This window comes from Ostrinia furnacalis, unplaced genomic scaffold (assembly GCF_004193835.3).
Source record: "Ostrinia furnacalis isolate ACB-3 unplaced genomic scaffold, ASM419383v2 OfSCF2419, whole genome shotgun sequence".
Classification (NCBI taxonomy): Eukaryota; Metazoa; Arthropoda; class Insecta; order Lepidoptera; family Crambidae; genus Ostrinia; species Ostrinia furnacalis.
The window spans coordinates 764,177-787,642 of NW_021132658.1; the positions used below are offsets into that span (position 1 = coordinate 764,177).

The 23,466-nt window shown below is 36.6% G+C and overlaps 1 protein-coding gene across 1 annotated transcript in view; it reads left to right on the forward strand.

Moving 5' to 3' along the window:
• The first annotated feature begins 18,226 nt into the window (after positions 1 to 18,226).
• Positions 18,227 to 23,466, forward strand: part of Ser-4 (serotonin receptor 4) — a 69,012-nt gene continuing 63,772 nt past the window's right edge. Inside the window, exon 1 of the mRNA XM_028308433.1 lies at positions 18,227 to 18,534. The gene's annotated coding sequence lies outside the window, so the exon portion shown is untranslated. The remainder of the gene's footprint in view (positions 18,535 to 23,466) is intronic.

Here is a 23,466-nt window from a genome sequence, read left to right on the forward strand (position 1 = left end):
GGAAGTAAACTTGTAATGATATTGTAAGCGCTGTAAAATAATACGGAAGTGTAACAAAGTAATCAAACAAGACTCATAAAATTAATCTTCGTTTAAAGAACTAGATTAGGTAGGTACTAGCAGTCAGTAGCTATTAATAAATCATTATGAATGAAGAAATATGTGTCCAATACTTTCATATTATCTGTCTGGTGTACTAAATAGAACTTCTATTTCATTACCAAGTGTTCATCCCAATGTTTTCACTGTTAGTAATAAATATTTTCTCAATCGCAAAGTTAGGTCAGTTAGACAGCTATCTCACTCAGTCATATATTTTTGCCATAAAAGCTTCTGTTTCCTTTTCCACGTCTAATCTTGTTTCAGCGCTGTAACCATGAAAACGCAATAAACAGACAGACCGAGTTACTTTAGCATTAGTATTATTTGTAGTACAATTTATAAAGTGAAGACAGCCGGCATTTATTTCCAGCGGCAGAGATTATGAGACGCGGTAGACTATTTCTCAAAACGTATGGTTATAGCCACAGATATGTGGTTATGGCACATCTAACGAAGCTTTTATTAGAACACATAACGCACTTTGTCTCAGTACATAAAGAGCACCGGGTCATATATTCTTATTATTAAGAAAGTTACACAGAACAACATTGTGAACACATGTAAGATTCAAATGGTAATGTGTTTTGTGCGCCATTCCCGCAATCTTTATTACCAAATTGTGTGTGGATGTTGTTACACTAACATGTTAAGTTACTTTTGCATTGTTATTAATTAACTTACATTGCATACCTATATGTAAAATGTAATCTGTAATGCTCACTCAACACAACTACTGCGACACAGGCCTGCCAGCCTAGTGCAGAAGCTGTGGTTTATTACATCACAGGAAATGATATTTGTGAATAAAGATTATTTATTTATTATTTATTTATATTCAGTAGCCTACTACTTATTTGATGTGAATATTTTATTTATTGACATCAAATGTTGAAAGAATTTTCCAAACAACGCTATCGAATACGAGTAGTAACTCGTACGTATCTGTTTTGTAACTGTTTGATGTGCACGTGTCATTAAGTTAGATGAGCTCACCCTATGTCTTCAGCACATTGACCAGGTACTTATAATTTTGTTGCAGAATCGCAACCTATTAACTCTACAATTTATTAATCAATTTATCACTTTAGTCAATTTATGTTGATACTTTGATAGATTGCGATATTGTATAAAATATAGGTACATTGCCGGTAAATACAAAGAAAAGAGCCCAGCGAGAGGTCGTGGTGGGGCCATAACAGCATTACGGACGCCGAAAGCTTTTCACGCCGCCCATTAAACAGTTGATGCTCCACATGGTTTCTGTTACATACGCTTATATTTTATTAGGTGCTTCTCATATCAAATTGCCGATTTGTACGAGTTATTGTAAGAAAAGTTACTCTCAAGTCATAGCCAATTGTATAATTAAACTAGTTTCGTGTTTGTTTTATAAAAGAACTTTGTGCTCTTTCTGCATCAGTGTACCTACCATGAGTTTACGATAAGTGTGCTCGCTAGCGAGTACGTCAAAAATATCTATGAAGATTTTGTTTCTTGAAAGTAGCCGCTAGGGGCGCTGAACAATATGTCATACAAGTAATGTCATTTTTTTACGCAGTCGCTAGCGAGCACACCTAACGTAAACTCATGGTAAGCACACTGTAATCGAATCGTAACTTAACCTTAATTGAAATCGATTTATAAAACAATATTCCTTCAAATATTCGACAAAACATTTTGGATAAATTCAACTGTCTGGCCCCCAACATCAAAATTCTTAATTCTGACTCACTTTGCCTTCTTGGTGCTCCTCTTCTCGATGACAGCATTAAACCTTGTTTGGACAAAAAAATTAACCATTTTTCAAATATGGCGTCCAGGCTGGAACATCTAAATTCTCATACTGCTTTCACTATTTTGAAATATTGCCTATTTGTCCCTAAATTTACATATACTCTCCGTGCAAGTCCAGTTTGGAAAAAAAACAACTATTTGGATGTGATAGATTCGACCCTTAGATCTTCCCTTGAAAAAATTCTAAATTTGCAACTCAATGATAATTCCTGGCTACAAGCCACACTCCCTATTCGGCTCGGTGGTATCGGCATACGCAAAATTTCTAGTGTTGCTTTACCCGCCTTTCTTTCGTCCGCGTACAGTACTCTTCCCCTCGTCAAAAAAATTTTTTTTAACAGCACATTTTTAGATGAAATTAGTGAGGCGGAAGAATCTTGGAAAAGTCTCTGTCCTAGTGAGGACGTCCCAAAGGAACGTCATCATCAAAAACTCTGGGACGCTCCACTAGCGAAAGAGACTTTTAACCACCTTGTTCAAAATTCTATCAGTGATACTAACAAAGCTAGGCTCTTAGCGGTTTCTTGTAGGGAATCCGGTCACTGGCTAAATGCACTTCCCTCCAAAAATCTCGGAACATTTTTTGACAACGAGTCTTTCCGGGTGTGTGTGGGCTTACGCCTCGGTGCACCAATCTGTGTACCCCACACGTGTCCCTGTGGCAAAGAGGTGGACCAATTCGGTCACCACGGTCTATGTTGCCAGCAAAGTGCTGGTCGTCTCGCCCGACACGCTGCTCTCAACGACGCCATCAGGAGAGCCCTTGCCAGCATCAACGTTCCTTCCACGTTAGAACCACGTGGATTGGTCCGTGATGATGGCAAGAGACCTGATGGTCTCACTCTGGTTCCCTGGGAACGGGGACGGGCTCTAGTTTGGGACGCTACATGTGTCGATACTTTAGCCCCTTCCCACCTCAGGGAATCAGTTGCTAAAGCTGGAGCTGCAGCAGAGTCGGCTGAGTTAGCCAAACGGCGCAAATATGAGTCACTTTCTAATGACTACATATTTGCGCCTTTTGGTGTCGAGACCTTCGGACCTTGGGGACCGAATGCTAAATTACTGTTTCGGACCATTTCCCCTAAATTAATTAAAATTTCGGAAAACCTAAATGCTGGCTCTTTCCTTGCACAAAGGCTTAGTATTGCCATTCAGCGAGGAAATGCAGCCAGCATTCTCGCCTCTTTGCCTCACGGACACACTTTTATTTTTGAGTAATATAAGTTTATATTTTTATTTTGTTTAGTTAAGTTTGCCTTAGTTTTAAAAAAAAATTCTGTTTATTGTAAATAAAACAGTTTTTAAAGTAAGGATAAATTACTTTTTTTTTAAATAAAAGAGTTGCAAAATTAACCCATTAACGCCCAAATGAAAACTACGGTCAATTTCACATAGCCAATGTTTATTGTCTTTATAAAAACACTTCAAAAATAATACTAAACAGAAAGAAAACCAAAAACAAAATCAAAAGTTAGATTTTCAGGGGTGTACTAAGTTTTGTACAATGGGCGCTTATGAGTCATATTGAGCAAAGCTATCTCCATCCTGGCACAGTATTTTCAGGCACTTGCTATAAGCTGTTTTGACTCTATTGGAACGCACAGTAATTTTAAGCTGTTAAATCCGCTTGTTTGCTGGTTTATTTTGATTATAACCATTATTTCATATTTTTTCTCCATCAACTAGAGCAAGACTACCTACTTTTATTTATCTTTTATAGGTCAAATATGTGCGTACTATATATTTTCGGAATGCTAGCTGATCTAAGCGACTATATGGGTTTACTATGCAGTGCAGTCTGCATGCATTTGAAATTGTCATGTCCACCACATAAGCGAACAAGACCCATCCACCGGGTTTTTTCCTTTTAGCTCAATTTGGTAAAGTTCTATAAACTAGCCATCTGATCTAACCCACTGATCTTCTTATTATACTGTAGCTGGACACCCTATGGTGCCTAACTCTACTGGTTTTTTATCAAAAGACCTTTCCCAATGGTTCTAAAGCATCAAAATTTGTTCCAATAGTACCCACATTATTATATTTCAATCAATACTAATAAAATTATGTTTGGCTTGTCGAATAAGTCTCTATGCTTTTTGTGAAAATCTTTATAAATAAAAAAAAATCAAAGGATACCGTTTGGTTCTGTTTTCACGTGTGGTTCCAAAAACTATGTAACTAAGTCTCTTTAGGTCGACAAACAGGTCATAATTGGGAAAACAAAATGTTTCTTTTTGTTGTCTGTAACCCCATAAATAAAGAGCCATGTCATTGGAAAAAGAAAACAATGACTACATATAAAAACTATGAAACACTCTAATAATAATGTCGTTACTGTGCTATTTTACGTAACGTGTCAAGCGCCAGTGTTGGCAAAAAGTTAATCTAATTAATGATTAAAAATTAATGATTAAAATCATAATCAAATTTTTTTGATTATGATTAGTTAATCATTAATCAAAAATTTTGATTAAGATTAATTAAGCATAATCATTAATCGTTAATTTGATTATTTGATTAACTATCTACTATTTTCATAAGAAAAGGGTTGGGGGTGTATGAAAAGGTACCCGCGACTTATAAAATATCTAGCAAANGAAAGTGCTGGAAAGGTAGGGGAAGTGGACTGATATCCTCCTACGGGAGGTCGGAAGACTGCCCGGAAGTTTCAGCGAGGGAAGGGGGCGGGGGGCAGTCTAGGTTACCTATATTTATCTAGGTATGACCTGTCATAGAATTGTAGCCTAAAACCAAACATCTAATATTAGAATTCAATGTTTTAACATTGTTTTCGATAGAACATTTAAGAAGTTAATCAAGTTAATCAAATTAATGATTATTGATTAATGATTAACAAATTAATCATGATTATGATTACTTTTTTAATCATGATTATTTTAATCAGGATTAATTTAATCATGATTAAAATTAATCAAATTAATTAATTGATTGAAAAATTAATTGATTAGTGCCAACACTGTCAAGCGCCCATTGTACTAAAGTTAGTACAGCATCACTTTGGGAGTTATAGCATGAAAAACTTTCCATGAAATGAACTTTTCTTTGTATTTTTATTAGGATGTTGTTAGCTAATACACAAACAATTTATTTGGTATTTTGTGTAAAAAAATATCAAGTACCCACTTGAAGACACGAAAAAATCACTGAAACAAAATCGCAAAATACCCCCTTAAGATTGTATAATTATGGTCTGTTTCATCTCAGGATATAATGCATAGACCTTTGTTTACCGATTGTAATTATTTCCAGAGTAAAAATACCCACTAAACCAGATTTATCGTAACTTAAAGTTGTGTACTATTTATTGTACGGCGGGCGTTAATGGGTATTGCCAGTTTCAAATGGACAGTTTAAAACTTTTACTAGTTTTGAAGACTTCGTTTTGTGGTAAACTCAAACGATGCAGATAACTCTCTTTCCCCTGCTATAGGTAGGCTAATAAATATGTAAAGCCTGGGAGGCCAATTAAAATCAGACGGATCGCTCGATTCTGGCGTCTGCAGGCACTCGGAGTGTTTGTTTAACTGGCCCAGTTCCACAGACGGCGCCTGTCCACGTGAGACGACTTAGTCATGACGACTTTTCATTTTGTGCAATTAATAATATTTTAAATTGAATTTGTCAAATCCTGCTATTCAAGAAAGTGAGACGGGCAGAGAACGATTTGTCAAGAAAACAATGACACAGAATGTGCACTTCGCAAATGAGCACTAGTGTACAGTTCTCATAAGGGGCACTTCTTATAATGTGAATTTGGCAAAATGAGCTGAATGTTCTAAATGGGTAGGAAAACAATGTCGGCACAAATGGAAAAAATTACGCTATATTCGCATCGCTGGGCCACTTAATTGAGTAATCAAATTTTAAAATATTACGTATTTATTTAAAAATTACCTCAGTAATAGAGTTTGTAATCAATCATTCATTTTAACTGTTAAACATTATAACAATTTTCAGCACGACACGCGAAAATTTAATGTCTGTTACGAGAACAATTTAGTACTTAAACGCGTAAAAAATCTTAATTACCTCGTCGAGTGCATTCATTAATAAGTTTGTCATTCAACTCATTGAAGCAGTTTACGACTCTTACAGTTTTACAACCGTCCTCAATAAAATTATAATTAGTTTTCGGATGGTGCAGTCGAATGTCAATTTATCTAAGAAATGACTGAAACTAAATTTAATTTTAAATTACTATACTTAATGGGGACAGAAACGCTTATGAATAACTTTACCATAATTCGAAATATTCACGATTTTGTAACATTTACGCAAATACATAAGATGAGTTTCCAAAATTGTTTTCCAATATTCGAGGTTAAAGTACCTACCTAGGTCGAGTTCTCAGATTATTTACAACGCTTTCCCATTTCGAGCTTGTCGCGATTCTTCAATACTGTTTCAAAGGGGAAAGGAATATGTTTTAGAATGATTTGTTTATTTTATGATACGGATTTATGGTACAGAATTACCCACATAATCATAAAATATTGCTTTTAGGACTCCATACCTTTATACAATCTGAAAAGCGATTAAAGACATAAATGGATAATCTTTTTGTAAAAAAATTCTTCGTAAAAACAATAAATCGTTATTATACCTACCAACTTAAATGTTACAGATTTTTCTTCGAAATTCACGAGCCAACTTTTATTTCAAAGTATTCTAGAAAGTCAAATAGGTACAAAGAAGAAAACTTCGCACTATTTGGTAATTAATATTTCAATCGGAATTCGATTCTAAAGCGGCTTTATTACGCCATCGAAATTGCAATTCAGTGTAGTGGCACTCATTTTGCGTATCCCGCCACAAAAAGGTTGTATTTCCACCATTTGTTCCGCAAAAGTTGTAGAGTACGGTCGGCTTGACTCTATTTTTTATCGGAAGAGAACTCTCGTAACAAACAAACATTATTGCTCTAAAAGTACACTCAAAACTCGTTCGAGGTCCAACTTCGGAAACTTTAAACGAGACGAGTAAGAGTATACTCGAAGATGGCATTGGAGGATATCCATTGAAACTTCAAGTAAGTGTGTGGAGCTGAAATAAATTAAACCAGCATGACTATGAGTTTAACTTTCAGAAACTTGGATAGTGATGATACCGGAAGTTTGAATTTAGGGGCTTCTTCTACTCGTAAATCCAGATTATTTACTGAACTTATCGATTTCATCATGCCTGGACTGCTTAGGTAGTTTTTTCAAGATTACTGCTTTCTATGGTAGTTACGCACTTTAAGTAGTATAATATTAAGAATCAACATCAAGCAAATAATTTATTGCTAACTCAGCAGTTATTTGATATGTATAAATATTTGTCTAAGGTCTAATATAAGATTTTAAACTTTCGCGTTCCATTTCAACTAAAATAGTAAGACACGGGTCTTAAGGCGACGTTTATTACGGCTGCAGCATCGCAGCCGAAACGTCAAGCCGTGAGTAGGTAGGACATAATGTAACTCATTAATAAACGTCGCGTTAAGACCCGTGTCTTACCATTTTATCTGTCTAGGGTCATTATGGAGCATGCCGTAGCATGCCACAAAAAATATTGACAAAGGTAAGAATTAAAAAATGTAAGTTATACCCTTTTTAGTAACTTAACACTTTAACAGACAAATCACCAGTGAGTATTCCCTCTCAGGGCTCGTCAGGTGATCTCATATGATTACTGCCAAGTAGTATAATTGCAGACGCAGCTGGCGCTAATGGCCGGGCCGGGAAGGGAACGGGCCTAATGCGGCCCCCCACCCCGACTTACACGAAAGATTAATAAGCGACGCGTGGTGTCAGTGCGTCGACTACTTGCTAATGTCAGAGTTTTGGTTTAGGATGGGAAGAGGTTAACTCATGAATAAAGTCTGAGATTAGGTAGTAATTTAAAAAACTACGGCTTTTGTGATTTGTTCATAACCATGCATGAGCTAGTCAAATCAGAGGCCTTAAATTAAGGCTAAGGACACAAACATGCTGGAATGGAAATGAATGATCTCTACGTATTTATTAAACTTCAATGCACTGCAACTGGAACAATATTGTACGCCCATACACAACGTGTATCGGGACTCTTCGGGACCGTTTTATGTCTGTAGCATCCGTAGTATATCGTGAAATTTCCGTAGTAACACGAGTACTACGTTATTGTCTATCGACATTGTTTGTAGGTATCCCGAATCTTCTATACAGTGTGAGTCACGTTAAAGTGTACATATGAAAACAGATGAAACTAGACCTATTTTTATCGACAAAAAAGAGGTCAAAAAATTTTTGAGATTTTTTTTTAATTTTTTATAGAATTTTTTTTCTTCCAATTACTTATTGTGAAGAAAACGTAATAACTTTTAAACTAAGCGGTATATCCTGATAAAATAAAAACAGTAATAATGCTAAATAACAGGCGATACTAAAAAAATACATAAAATACACAAAAAAATGACAACAAATAATAAAAAATGATACTTTTCGAAAAAAATCTGCTTTAAAATTCGTGTTTTTTTGGTTATTTGATAAATTTCTCCAAAAAATGCCCCTATAACAGGTGGTTTTTATTACTTTGTATTATTCTCTATCGTATTACCTTCGTAAAACCAAAAATCGCATGTCTCTATCCCTATCACAACGTTTGCAATGATCGTTTGAACTAAGCCTCTCCGGGCGCGCCATTCAAAGCTTCGTTATCAACGAAACTGAAAATGGCTCTCGATTTGTAATTTTGATAAAGACAAGTTAGATTTCAAATAAAAACAAAAGATTTCGAAGAAAAATAAGCATTTTAGTTAAAATTAAAATTGTCTCTACCTGTAGCGGAGAATAATGTTGTGGCAGGCCTTTGTTCAAACGTTCATAGCAAATGTTGTGATAGGGATAGAGACATGCGATTTTTGGTTTTACAAAGATAATACGATAGAGAATAATAAAAAGTAATAAAAACCACCTGTTATAGGGGCATTTTTTGGAGAAATTTATCAAATAACCAAAAAAACACGAATTTTAAAGCAGATTTTTTTCGAAAAGTATCATTTTTTATTATTTGTTGTCATTTTTTGTGTATTTTATGTATTTTTTTAGTATCGCCTGTTATTTAGCATTATTACTGTTTTTATTTTATCAGGATATACCGCTTAGTTTAAAAGTTATTACGTTTTCTTCACAATAAGTAATTGGAAGAAAAAAAATTCTATAAAAAATTAAAAAAAAATCTCAAAAATTTTTTGACCTCTTTTTTGTCGATAAAAATAGGTCTAGTTTCATCTGTTTTCATATGTACACTTTAACGTGACTCACACTATATATATAAAAATGAAACCCGTTTCGCGTTGTCACGGCATCACGTGTGAACGGCTGAACCGATTTCGATAATTCTTTTTTTTAAATGTTTGTGGAAGTCCAAGGATGGTTCTTACGGAAAAAAATATTGAGAAAATCTCTACGCTAAGGCGGTACGAAGTTCGCCGGGTCAGCTAGTTTTTTATAAATAACTTACTTTTTAAGAACTTGTTAAAAGGTTTCACAAAGGTTGGATTCGACTCTATGTAATGATAAATGTAGTAGATTTTCTTACAGCATTAAACACTGTGATTATGTGAACACGTCTACGGTTAAATGTTGTTCGGAGATTCTTCATTTAAAGCTGAGTATACAATGTTTCAGGAAATAAAACTTCAAGTGCCTAGGTACCGCGTGTTAGCGCGACAGATATTGAAAATCTTGAATATAATTTACAGCCAAGCTTTATACGAGCAGCCACAAAGCGAAATTTTAATATGCTATTTGCATTCATGTGTCGTCGCCGTAGGAAATAAAGTCGCAGTACATGAAACGTGTTGCAACTTCCTATTGTGCTTTCTTGGAATTTCTCGTTACGTGTTACATCAAAGTCCTCGGATGTTTCGTTCGCATTGTTCGGATATTCAACTTATTTTGATTTATTTTATTCTGTTTGCTTCGATTTTATAAACTCAGCCATTAGTTTTGATTGTGCTGAAGAGAGTTATAATTATCGTAGGTCCGAAAGGTCCTAAGTAAGGCAATATTATATCTCGAAAACTTAAATACCTGCGATGCATAATAAAATTACATTAACTCACTCAAACGTGTGATGTTTTCAAGGTGCCCACTTCTTTTGGGAAATTCTGTAATATTTACAAACAACATCGCGTCCTCGAAAATTCAATCTGGGAGATGGATCACGTGATAAACGTACTCGTCGACAGATAAATACTTTATTCGATAGCTGATCGTAATCTGCGGTTGTTTCCGTGTAATCGAATCACTAATGCATAAGTAGTGCGATCACTAATGCATAAGTAGTAAGTACGATTAATGAAACCGCGGTGGCGGGTACCTACCTAATGCATTCCCATTACAGCCCAGAATACTTGCGAGACCCGCCTTGACGACATCGCCGAGGCTTGGGCTAAAAGGGGTTATTAATTTGTCAGGGCTATAGATACGAATTTTCAATTAACATTGGCTTCGGCAAGAAAGAGCTCATGACTCATTCAATGCAAACTAATCGAATTCGATGAAAATCGTTATTACGGGAGTTCGCTAAAGAGGGATAAGGTGGCGGCCGTTCGTTTTTCTTTGGGGCGGTGTAGTGCGTCGTCATTCAATATCATAAAAATGGACGCAGTACCAGCTACCTTCGTTTCGCGTTACTCGTTAATAAAATGTCTCTTGCTTGCTTAAAGCTGCTTTAGAAGAAAATGAAGAAATAATAACGGCTAACAAAATCTCTTTTAAGTTGATCTTCTTAGTGGAAAACACTGCTAATTTTCATTTTTTAAATATATTTGCGTTTGTTCGTAGAAAGTACTGAAAAATGAGTGACACTCTGTTAATTTTCATATTTAATTATTGTTTGATGTTCTTTGCCAGAACCAGAGTAACATTTACATAAGTAGGTTCTAAATATAGATAGGTCTGATCCTGAAATTTTATTGAATTTGAACCCTCAGTGAATTTTCAGAGATATAAAATGCAACACTATTCAAAAAGTTCGGTATGTATGAGATTGCGCATTCAAACCCATCGGTGAAATATCGCCGATTGCAAATAGAAATAGTGCTGCGCTAAAAGTCTAATGTATTTTATTTCACTGGCGACTGCGGCCTTCGTGCCGAAAAAATTAAATGCTGCGTGGAATTTTAAAAAATATCTTGTAATAAAGTTTTATCGTTATAGACAGTTGGATTATTAGAGTCATAATCAGGCTCAGTACGGCTAGCACGAAAAACTTTCGAGTTCAAATCGTTTGCGTACTCGAATCGCCATCAAAAGATTTAGTAAGAAAACTACAACAGCGCCCTTGTGAACGTGTTGTAAAGTGAACTTAGTATGAGATGTGGTTGCACGAAACTTATTTTGAGTATCAAAATTGTCCCGTTATCATTTAATTCGAAGATTAAGTATCGAATTTTATCGAGTACGCAAACGATTCGAAGACGAAAGTTGTTCATGCTAGAGGTACAGGCCACTTTAGCAAAGATAAGGCAGTTTTAATAGCGGCATTATCTAATCGAAGTTCGAAGGATTCGATCGGCACCACAGAGGGTGGCGTTCTTTTTGTGAGGCTGCCTCATCAGTCTTTCAAAATGATTGATTACTAGGTTGCGAGATAGGAAACCTAATATGTGGGGCGGAGGGAAAACAATGGATGTCAATCACAAAGTTGAGTACGTTTACTGCTGTTTCATATTTTCGGTTCATCAATATATCCTGACTTTGTAAGGGTATCAATAATAAAGTACCTACTGTTCCTATGTAAAGCATTATATCTATAGTGTACAGTATTTTTTTACAAGCTTTATTCTCAAATAAAAATGCGTTAGTGCGTAAGACTAAGAATGGCCCTATAAGATTAACCGCAGTTTGAAAACAATGTTAATAATAAGTGTTATGAATATCTAAAATATTTATTTAGACTTTACGCTCATTTTTTAAAGATTTGTAGCTATCTCCTATCTAAAAGATTGAACGAAGAGAAATACCTGAGATGTAAAAGAGTGCAAGCGCTGTAAGTAGGTACAGCATAGTAGTAGTATAGACACATCGTTGTAAAATCGCTCTTATTACGACTACGTAAGATACTAGGTGTTTACCTTGATGTGCCGTCTACAATATAAGGCACGCGCAGATTTAATTATTCAAAGCTCTATCGCGAGGGCACTACCTTTGTTCGCGCGCGAATGCCAAAGGTCGCCCCTTGCACTGAACTTCAACATTCTACAAACTTTTAAAAGACCGATATCGGAGAGCAAATCCATCATTGGACACTAATGGAAAGAATTCGTTTGAATTCAAAATGTAAATTGGTGCTCGGCGTTTCCTCAGTTCTTAAAGGTGCTGGGTATTTTTAACTTTTCTTTTTGGCAAATCGGTTTCATTGATTTTCAATCAGGGGTTTATTTGGAAGTTAGCTCAACGGGACCTCCGTATTGAGTTTATTACGTTTACAGAAACGGTTAAGATTAAGGAAACTAAGTATTTACGTTTTAATCGAGAAGAAAATTATTTAAACTTTATGTAAACATTTATCTCCAACATGTTTTTTAGTTTACATCAAATGCAATATTTTGAACCCAATATATTTATTTTGGTTCTTTGCACCATAACGAGAAAATATGTTGTATCAACGTGTTTGTTTGGCCTGCAGCGGTCGCAGTCCATTACGGCGCCCGAATACAGCTCTTGTTGATCCCGTCGCGGCGATGCGATTAATGCATTTACTAGTTCCTGGGAGTTTACGCTAACCCCTTTATATCGAAACCATTTAGTTATTAACGAACATTGGATTGCGGTTTTACTCACGGAGAAATATGTTTGAAAAAGAACACAAATAAAAGCCCTTGCTTGGTTGAAGGCATATAAGTAATATGGGTGTTACCAAGTCGTAGAGTAGTGTATGTTATGGTATTCATATTCACTTGAATTCTTCATCTATAGCCTGACCAGGAACATAAAAACCCTCGCCATGTTGCGGAAAACTAATGGTACTAATTTCTTTTAATGGCAACAATAACTAAAAACTTCATTGACATGTCACCTTGCATGTCAGTCTATTGCTGTCAAAGTGTAAACAAACTTTATTTTAAATGTGCGCAATTGATTTTGTGAATGAAATTGCTAAAATCTTTTTATAGTCGTGAAAGAAAAGTGGTTCACTATGTGTTAAAGTATTTGTCGAAGAGAAATACCAAGGGTTCGGACAATATTTTCATTGAATAATGTTTCCAACAAAGGTTGTCAAATTGACTGACATGTTTATCGTATAGTACAGTCCACTATGAAAATTAGCTGTGGTTTGTTTCAACTACCTATTTTAAAGTTTTTTGTCACTTTCTAAGTGTTGAATTTTATGGAATTGGGAAAGAAGTACCGAGTTTGAAGCGTTCATGAGCAGACATTGCAGTTGAATATTCAAGTTCTGAATTTGATTATTGATGAATAATAAAATAAATCCTACTAGCTCGATTGATGGTTTCATTTAATTTATTTAAACCAGGTTACCTATAATAATATNGGTTTTTATGTTCCTGGTCAGGCTATACAAGACAAATTGACAATGACAGAAAAAATACGGTAGAAAAGAAGGTAGAGACCTACGTGCCTACCTGATACATTTTCAGTAAAATTTATTTAGAACTGTCGGATCCAGATAAGGTTCCACGCATTCTCTATAATTTCGTAAGCCGTAATAAAAAGTTTTCCCTAATTAAGTACGGTCAGCAGCTTGATGTCGGTGTGCGCTCAAGTTTGCAAATTGATGGTGTAAGCTTAAAGGGATTACGCGATTTTGGGGGTTTTTGTAAATTACAGATAGGCTCAAGGGTTTATTAGAACCGCTTTGTATCACGAGTATGTCAAATAACCAACGAAATAATTTGATCCGTGGTTCAAAATACCATCGCAATATTACGGTATAATGTTTTATTCAATTTCAATGCAAATATGTGTTTCGTAGCGGGTAAAGATTTCGCAAAACGTATTCCATTTCATATAATATAGAAGAACCGAAGAACGATAGCAATGCTATTTGCATAATATAGTGGAATACTTACATTCATACATTGTTCGATAAAATAGTATAGTTTGAAATGTAAAGAATTGAAACTGACGATAAGGAAATAATTTTTATCGACTGAATATAAATCAAACCCAAATGTAGGTGTGCAATTTTACTTTTTAGATATGTACTTACGTACGGGGACCTATATATAGCGCAGAACGCAACGTGAGTGAAAGGCCGGGAAAAATTTGGATCACATAGTGATCCAGATGTTGATAGATCTAGTGATAGTGATGAGTTAGGTTATAGGTATGAGTGGGTACACCCACATGTGCAAGTTTCTAAAATCAAACAGAATTGTGTTTCGCTCCACGCCTAATAATGTAGGCAAAGGAGACAAGCAATTTCACGGCGCGATTTTGCTCTTAACCGAGTATTATTTGCGGTTATCGCAGCACGCGGGCAACTCCTAGCTAGAGGGTCGCGGTTCCCAGCGCGCACTGAGGTTGAATTGTAATTTTTGACAACTTTTCGAGCCTTCTCGTTTAGGCACAACGATTATAGTATAAGAGAAATAATGTAGGCAAAGGAGACAAACAATTTCACGGCGCGATTTTGCTCTTAACCGAATATTATTTGCGGTTATCGCAGCACGCGGGCAACTCCTAGCTATAGGGTCGCGGTTCCCAGCGCGCACTGAGGTTGAATTGTAATTTTCGATAACTTTTCGAGCCTTCTCGTTTAGGCACAACGATTATAGTATAAGAGAAATAATGTAGGCAAAGGAGTTAAACAATTTCACGGCGCGATTTTGCTCTTAACCGAGTATTACTTGCGGTTATCGTAGCACGTGGGCAACTCTTAGCTAGAGCGCGGTTTCCAGCGCGCTCTGTATAGTTGAATTGTAATTTTCGACAACTTTTGACCCTTCTCGTTAAGACACAATGATTTTATCGCATAGGAGTATATATTTTACATTAAGTAGATAACTAATTGGGTATCATACACATAATTAAGAGGTGATGAATTGGTAAGGAAAACCACACGCGTCGCGCTACTAAATCGTTAATTACTAAATTAATAGAAACGAACGGTACTCGCTATAATACGCGTCGCCTTACTTTGATTCCAACTGAAATTGCCATTTTCTGGGCATGTACTTACTTAAACTTAGTAGGTATGTCGTAAATATCTAAGCACCAATTCATACCATTTGGGCTAGTACTGAGATGTGGTGGAAGACCCTCAGCCACCAAGAAGAGCAAGTTACGTTAAGACCGACTTCAAATATTGTTACAAAGTTTATACTGTTACTTGGTTGCAAGTAAACATAAAAGCGCATTAAAAACGTGCCAGTGTACCTAAGAAGATAATTATGTTTTTCCAACAAAACGATTTCACACGTGCGCAAAATTTAATCAAGCCTTAAGACAAACTTACAGACTATTTTAACGGTTACATTGTGAGTAACTATCTACATTGTAGAGTTCCACGATTTCAGAATTTTATTAGTAGCCTGGTTGAGTTCTTATTGTTATGCGAAAATTTTTCCGAACTGCATCAAAATATATAAAATACTTACTGAATTAAAGTTTACTTCAGCACCACAGAAACACTGTCGACTAAGACAAATACTGAGAGAAATACAAACCTGGATGAATCGATCATCTGGTGTGTAGTTTATTTATCACTCAGAACTCTTTGCGCGGTTCCCGACTCGCGGGCCTTTGCGAAGTGGTTTAAGATATTTAAGTCACTCCCCAAGTCCCAGCTCCCGGATAAATGTTGTTTCAGAAATGTCTCGTAAATATGAACCCGAAACTTTAGCTCTGATGAGATCTTAATACACTCGGGATACAGTTTTACTGCCTATTTTTCGGCGAAAATATAAAGGTGGTAAGTAAAAACCTTAGTACAAACAGGGTTTTCTAATCAACTTTGTGTTTATGGAAAGTTGATGCGCAGCTGGGAAAGTAAGTATTGCAAATATCAATATCTTTATAAGCTACACTACCGTTCTATAATAAAAATGTGTGATATTACAAGGTGATAAGTAAGATAAAAACAATCAATTTGTGCTCAGTAACCACTCTTCCGATACGCAATTGCCGGCATGATTGTACCTGGGTATTATTTTGCAACGACGACTGATGACAAAATAATATAGGAAAGTTTTACTTATCTGCTGATGAGCTTTTATATTTAAATATAGGCAAAATAGGCCGCGCTGTAGGTAGAAAGTAAACGCAACAAACGTAGGTAGTTGATGTTTATTTTGTTTCGGTTATTCGTCCGAACCGTCAGTAACGCAATTAGTGGTTTACATTAACAGTTTATGTTAACCAAGGAATTGCAGGTATTGGCCACCATCACCACCAGGTCAGTTAGTCACCACTGCAGAAGTTAGGCCCTCCCTAATTTACCAGAAACTTATAGCATTTGGACACAGAATAAGTACCAGTACGCGTAGAGTGAGTGGTAGAGTGAGGGTGGTCCTACTTTACCCTGTGAAATTTTATGTACCGTATACAGTGGTTGTAACAGATGCAACTTTTTCAAAAATGTAGAGTCTCGTGATGGCGATTTGTACATGGTTTGGCAACAAAAAATAAAATTAAATAATAGGTAATCTGCACCTAAATGAAAAAACAACTTATCGCCATTTCCAAGAGCCACGTCTGCTAGCAGTAATAGACTATTCCATTCCATCGATGCATAATGCAAATGTCATTCCAACGCGTTATTTGGCTAGCGGCGCCGTGAGTGGCGCGGCTAGAATAAAAATACAGCCATTTGGCTGGAAATTATTTTGATACGATTTGTATAAATATATTTATGAATTAAGCCGATTTGAAGAGTTTTCAATCAAAAATTTAATTTACAACTGTAAGCTTTTCTGCCCGTGGTTTCGCCCGAATGGACAGAATAAAGCTTATCGTGCATCATTCAGTCACTGTGAGCAAAACCTAAACTTTTTGGACGATATTTATTTCTTAACTATATTTTGAATTAGGTCAAGTCTGCCACAATGTCGTTATACGTGCAGTAGGTAGGTGCTATTACTAATTCTGTGGTTATTACTTTAGTAATCGGGGTTAAAAAAGTCTTTGGCCGAATTCGCCGAAACCGTAGAAGGCACATCACTACTCGGAAGCAATATTTTTCGGCAACAATAGGCACCGGCGGTCAACATCTTTGAACAGTAGGTAGCTGACTCTTAAGTGGATTAAACGTCTGACAAAGGGGCTTATTGCTCGGCCCGGTAGCTGCGCCCGTCACAAGCACACGCTCTTTGTTAATACTTACTTGTCATTGTTTGTCTCAGTCATTTGCTATACGTGTATTTTTAGACCCCGATCACCGTGGGCTCAAACGGATTTACTCGAGGTTTAACATTTTTACTCAGAAATACACATTAAAACGGCCCGTGTCCTTTTACTTGGCCTTTTGAATACTTTGGTAGTATTTCGCTGACCTAAATATTTCTTTACCTGGAATTTTCTTAAGTATAGATATTAAGTACCTATTTCAAACCATTAACATTATTATGTCCCAGAGGGTCTGATTCCGTTGTTGTTGGATAATGCCTACAGAGTGTGCCTACGCAGTTCTATGAAGTATGTTTACTTTGTAAACTGCGAGGTTTATTTTCTTGAACTTCATAAGTATGACAGAAAATGAACAGTTGATTTTGGACAAATGATTTGTTTTTATTCAAATTGGGGTCTACATATATATAGAGCTTACGATTACAAAAACAGGCAGACATGACAGAGACAGACAGAAGTTAGATATCCAAGAAACATTAATAAATAAATCTCATAAATGATATGACTTTGATTGAATGTTTTGATACCTGTCTGTCCCTGAATGCGTAATAAGATATCTGTCTGCGAAGAAAAAGTGAAAGAATAGCAATAAATCATTATATAGAATAAAAAATATGACTTTGAATTTTCCTTAGCACCACAAAACTTAGTTAATTACATGAAAGTTTAGAGACTCTCCACCTGCGCTCGCTAAAACAATACATTTATTAAAAATCCAAGGTAAAAACTGGAACGACGAAAAGAATAATATCCTTTGATTTATTTGAATCTAGGAGGATCTGGTTCGTGAATAATGGAGCGGGGATATCTGGAAGTTTGCACATTATTGAGTGTCAAAATTGTGCCCGGAGCCAGGAGCTGCAGCAGGGTTCGCTGAGGATTTCGGAGGTTCGGAGGTTTCGCGTGACGTCATCGCGGCGCGGGGCGGGCGGCGGCGCGCGCCGGGCCCGGCCGCTCGTCTCACTGTAGGTACTATCTGTTGCGCGCCGAGCGCCAGTGGAGGCGCCACGACCGCGCCCGCCCTGGACCGCGCCAGTAAACAAATCACTACGCGCCGGCGACGAACATTCCTGACTCGGGCTCAGTGAAACATCACCCGTACTGACGCCGCTGACGTGACGCGGGCTTTCTGTGACTGTAGTTTACGTTTGACAGTGACACGGCGATAATCGCCGGCGGGGTAAACGGCCCGTCTGCCACCCACGGATTGTAGTACTGTAGTAGTGCCGCCAGACTTGCCCACTGGGCGATGCACGGAGTCATCGTAACTTAGGTACGCACACCACATTATGTATTTTTAAGTAGCTGGTGCTTTTTACGATCGATTTCACTTTGATTTGTTTAGAAAACCATGACTTTTTAAAAAGTGCCTAATAACCGTTTATTTGTATTTAATTGGCAGAAATATACATTTCTGAGTAGCTTTGCACGTGTAGCGTGTAATGAAAAGGATTTTACGATACTGGGAATAATCGAATTTCCACGAATCTTAAACTTCGAAAGCTTTTCAATGTTTGGTTTACTTTCTAAGAATTAATATGGTTTCAATATTTAATCAATAAGCACAGTGAGAAATTAAACAAATTCTCTTATAATAAGTTAGAATACAAATAAAACATAAATATAAACAAATATGTTTTTGCAATTTTACTCTAGTGTCTACGAAAATGTATCCCTTATTTATTGCACAGTGTGCGTGAAAGAAAAACAAAACACGGGACGAAATTCTTGGAATTGTTGCAAAAGTTTTGCGAAAACTCCGTAGTTTCTAGCGGTTCGGGAGAAAATTGTTTGGAAAATATTTTACCCAAATGCAATTTTCTTTTGTTGTTTTTGCAACTAGGAAGAAAAAACAGTTGTTATTGTTTACATGTATTGTTTATTTTGATATTTTAATACTTTGCAAGATTTCAATCATTTATTGATGCATACCTACTTTATTGGGTATTTACTTAATTACGTTATAACTTTAAATTCATAGCCATTAAGCCACATCGTTGCTAGATAACGGTTTTATATAGCTTCCTTTAAAAAACAATCATTTGTAAATGAGAACAAAATACAATTTGCCCAAATCAGTTGCTTGTTTGCTGCTGATTCTGATTATCAAGAGTTTTCCTCAATATTCGAATCAGGAAGTGTAAATATTTAATTTTGTCTTTATTGTGTTATAATTTTGTAGGCTTCATGAAGAAATTTTTTTGTATTCATAATTTTATAAAGATTTGTATTAAAATCAAACGCCCCATAATATTCTATTATGATGGTAACGAAAATACATCTTTTGTCAATGTTCAAGTCATGAAAATGTACAGATAAATATTAATGTCTTTACATTGTCCTTTTGTTGCTTTTTCTACTAAATAAATATTTTTCAATTGCAATTCAAGTTTATTTTGATTGAAATTTATTTTTCAGTATGGGGTAGTTTTTTATGCTTAGCTAGGCTTTAAGTAGAAAACCAGTTAATTCGGAAAGATTTACTAGCTAACATTTCATAATAATTTGAATGCACAACTAAGCACTGAGCACTGCACTTTGGCAGGTTTGGCGTAGCGGAAAAAAGACAAGTAAAAAATAAAATAAAAAAGATTAACAAGAACTAATAATCAAATGAACTCATTCATTATTTATCCAAGTTCAACTTGCAAGTTTTAGTAAACCTTGAATATCTATTAACAGTGGTGACTGACTTTGTTGCGGCGCTTCTCAGCACTTGCCAAATGTTTATCTCGAAGCGCTGGTAGGGCAAACGTTTAATTAGACATGTAAAGGCTTCTTCAGAGCGTTTGACAATTTGTAATAATAACGAATTCAATCTATATTTATAAAAGCGAAAGGTTTGACTTACTGACCAACTGACTCATCACAAAATCTCAGAAACTACTAGTGCTATAGGGATCTCAAATTTTGTATGGGGGTACCTTTTGGAACGTACCTAGGTGCTCACTAAGATGTGATTTTACAAAATTCAACCAAAGGGGGTAAAACGGGATCCACGCGTACGAAGTCGCGGGCGGCTGCAAGTTAGTCTATATTTTTTAAATTTTGAATTAAATAGGTTAAAACCGCGTGCGCAAATTTTCTCTACGACTCTCTGTATACTTTGTGTCGTGCTCGTGACATCATACCAGCTGCAAATAACATTGCTGCGGCTCTTTAACTTTCATCGTTATCATTTGCATGTGTTTAGTTTAGTGCTTCGTTAAATGTATTTGTTTATTCTGATAATATTCCCATAACATTATCTTATCTGCTACATTTTGGAACAGCCGACAGTAGTTTCCGTGGAAATTCATATTTTATTTTATATATTATGCGTCACATATTTGGCCTGCAGTAAGTAATAAAAAATACATAAGTACATGCACCGTGAAATATTAGTGGTTGTTTTCCCGCGGCCGCGGCAGAACGATTTACGTTTAATAGTAGGTAATAACGAATCTTGCGAGTCATTTTTTAAAACAAAAAATGTTCTCAACTAATCAAAAAAATAATCATCAACTCGAAAGCTCGAAAGAAAGTAAAAGAAGCTCCTGCACTAGGTAATACTATTAATACAAGTACAGCATAAACTGAATCGCACACGCTCCGCACGGGCTATTTTTATTTGAACAAAACAAAAACTTCCTTAATCTATTGTACTACTAAGATAGAATCATTTTACTGCAGGAAAACCAGCACTACATTTTCACGGTGTATAAAAAGAAATCACAAATGTTTTAACATAAGGCGCTACCTTTGCCTCCACTAATTACATAGATAGTTACAGTATATCGAATACAGTGTCTGGGACAAGGTCGCATGTTCTTATTTAGTAGTAGAAGTTACGTAATAATAATAGCCTTTATTCAGACAGTATTACCTACATTATACAATAATATTATTATTAAATAAGTCACGTAGGTACCTAAGTTTTGTTTCTACACAATAATTTACATTTCGCATCAATTCGCAACACGCCATACAAAGCCGTAAAAGTTATTCACGTTGACCAAAGTTACGCTATTTTTCATGACGACTGTCAATAGATTTGAAAACATAGAACTATTTTGCACCTCGCGGATTGTTCTCGCCTCGGCTCGTATCACCGATAAACGTTTCCAATCACGTTATATTCGCTATTCACTGGTATTTTGCAATTGCTAAAGTAGAAACATCTGATTCCGCTGAAACTCCAATAACCGATTGACAGTGACATCAATTCGAGCAAATTAATAGGTTTGATTGGAGATGGAATAACGATTTATTTTATGTTTGCGAACGGTTTTGTTGTTTTATTGTTAATGAAACTTTTCATTGAGCAATTAAACTAGGGTCATGCGACACATAGAGGCAATTTGGCAGTGTTTGTTTCACAAACAAACGGTGTTTTATTGATGAAAATAAGTGGTTTGTAATTGGCATAGTCCTTCTTTGTGGAAAAAAAATATGTCCGCCATTAAATCTATGTTCATACTTTAAGAATACTATGTTATTGTTTATCTAATTGCTTTATTTCGGTGAATAATTTTTGAATCGTAATCATCAATAAATCGTAAATTCTGACTTAGAATGTCCGATATACTTACTTATCTATAATCTAAATAATATCTAAAGAATAAACAAAACTCTTATTTACTTACTTAATTGCTTATATTAAGATTACAAAAGTGTTTTTTTTATAAGAATAATGGTTTATTTCAGACTTTAGTAAAAGTATATTGAGGCCCGGAACTCCGAAAGCATTTTAAATTCCCCTATTATTACATGATTACTTTCAATTAACTTCCATTACCAAAAATTTCGACACGTTTAATCGAAACAACTTACAGTTCGTTCGTTTCAGCCAAATGACGTCCACTGCTGGACAAAGGCCTCCTCCAAGGCTTTCCACAATGCACGGTCCTGCGCTGCCCGCATCCAGGCTCTTCCCGCGACCTTTACGAGATCGTCGGTCCACCTAGTAGGAGGCCTGCCCACGCTACGTCTTCCAGCCCGTGGTCGCCACTCGAGAACTTTTCTGCCCCAACGGCCATCGTCTCTACGAGCTATGTGCCCCGCCCACTGCCACTTGGTTTTAGCAATTCTGCGAGCTATGTCGGTCACTTTGGTTCTCCTGCGGATCTCCTCATTTCTGATTCGATCACGCAGGGAAACTCCAAGCATGGCCCGCTCCATCGCCCTTTGGGTGACCTTGAGCCTTCTTATGAGGCCCATAGTAAGCGTCCACGTTTCGGATCCATAAATCAACACTGGCAGCACACACTGCTCGAAGACTTTTGTCTTGAGACACTGCGGTATTTCGGACGTGAGTATATTGCGTAGCTTCCCGAACGCTGCCCAGCCGAGTTGGATTCGACGATTGACCTCTTTCTCGAAGTTGGCCCTACCTAACTGGACTGTTTGTCCCAGGTATACATAATTGTCAACAGCTTCGAGTGTAGAGTCTCCAACCTTCAAAGGAGTGGGTGCGACACGGTTATTAGACATGATTTTTGTCTTGTCCATGTTCATTTTGAGACCCACTTGTTGAGAGGCTCTACTGAGGCCATCGAGCATTGTGCCTAGATCTTCCAAGGTTTCAGCCATGACTACGATATCGTCCGCGAATCGAAGGTGGGTGATGTACTCACCGTTAATATTTATGCCAAATCCGCTCCAGTCCAAGAGCTTGAAGACATCTTCCAGGGCGGTGGTAAACAGTTTTGGAGATATGACGTCTCCCTGTCTTACCCCTCGCTGCAACTGGATAGGTTTCGAGTCCCGATCCTGGAGGCGGACTGACATTGTGGCGTTTTTGTATAAACTTTTTAACACTTCGATATAACGATAGTCAATTTGGCACCTTTGGAGAGACTGTAGCACTGCCCAGGTCTCGACCGAATCGAAGGCTTTCTCATAATCCACAAACGCCAGGCAAAGTGGCTGATTATACTCCTCGGTCTTCTGTATAATCTGCCGCAGCGTATGTATGTGGTCTATGGTACCAAAGCCTTTTCGGAAACCGGCTTGTTCGGGAGGCTGGAAGTCGTCGAGCCTGCGAGCGAGACGATTCGTAATGACTCTCGAAAACAGCTTGTAGACATGGCTCAGAAGTGAGATGGGTCTATAGGAGGGCCTCTTTATGATGAACTCCTTCTTCAGGAAGCCAAAACAGCGAAAGTGGACATGGCTGCATCCCAATGGCGCTACAAAAAATGAGATCGACTTCATCTTGTCGACG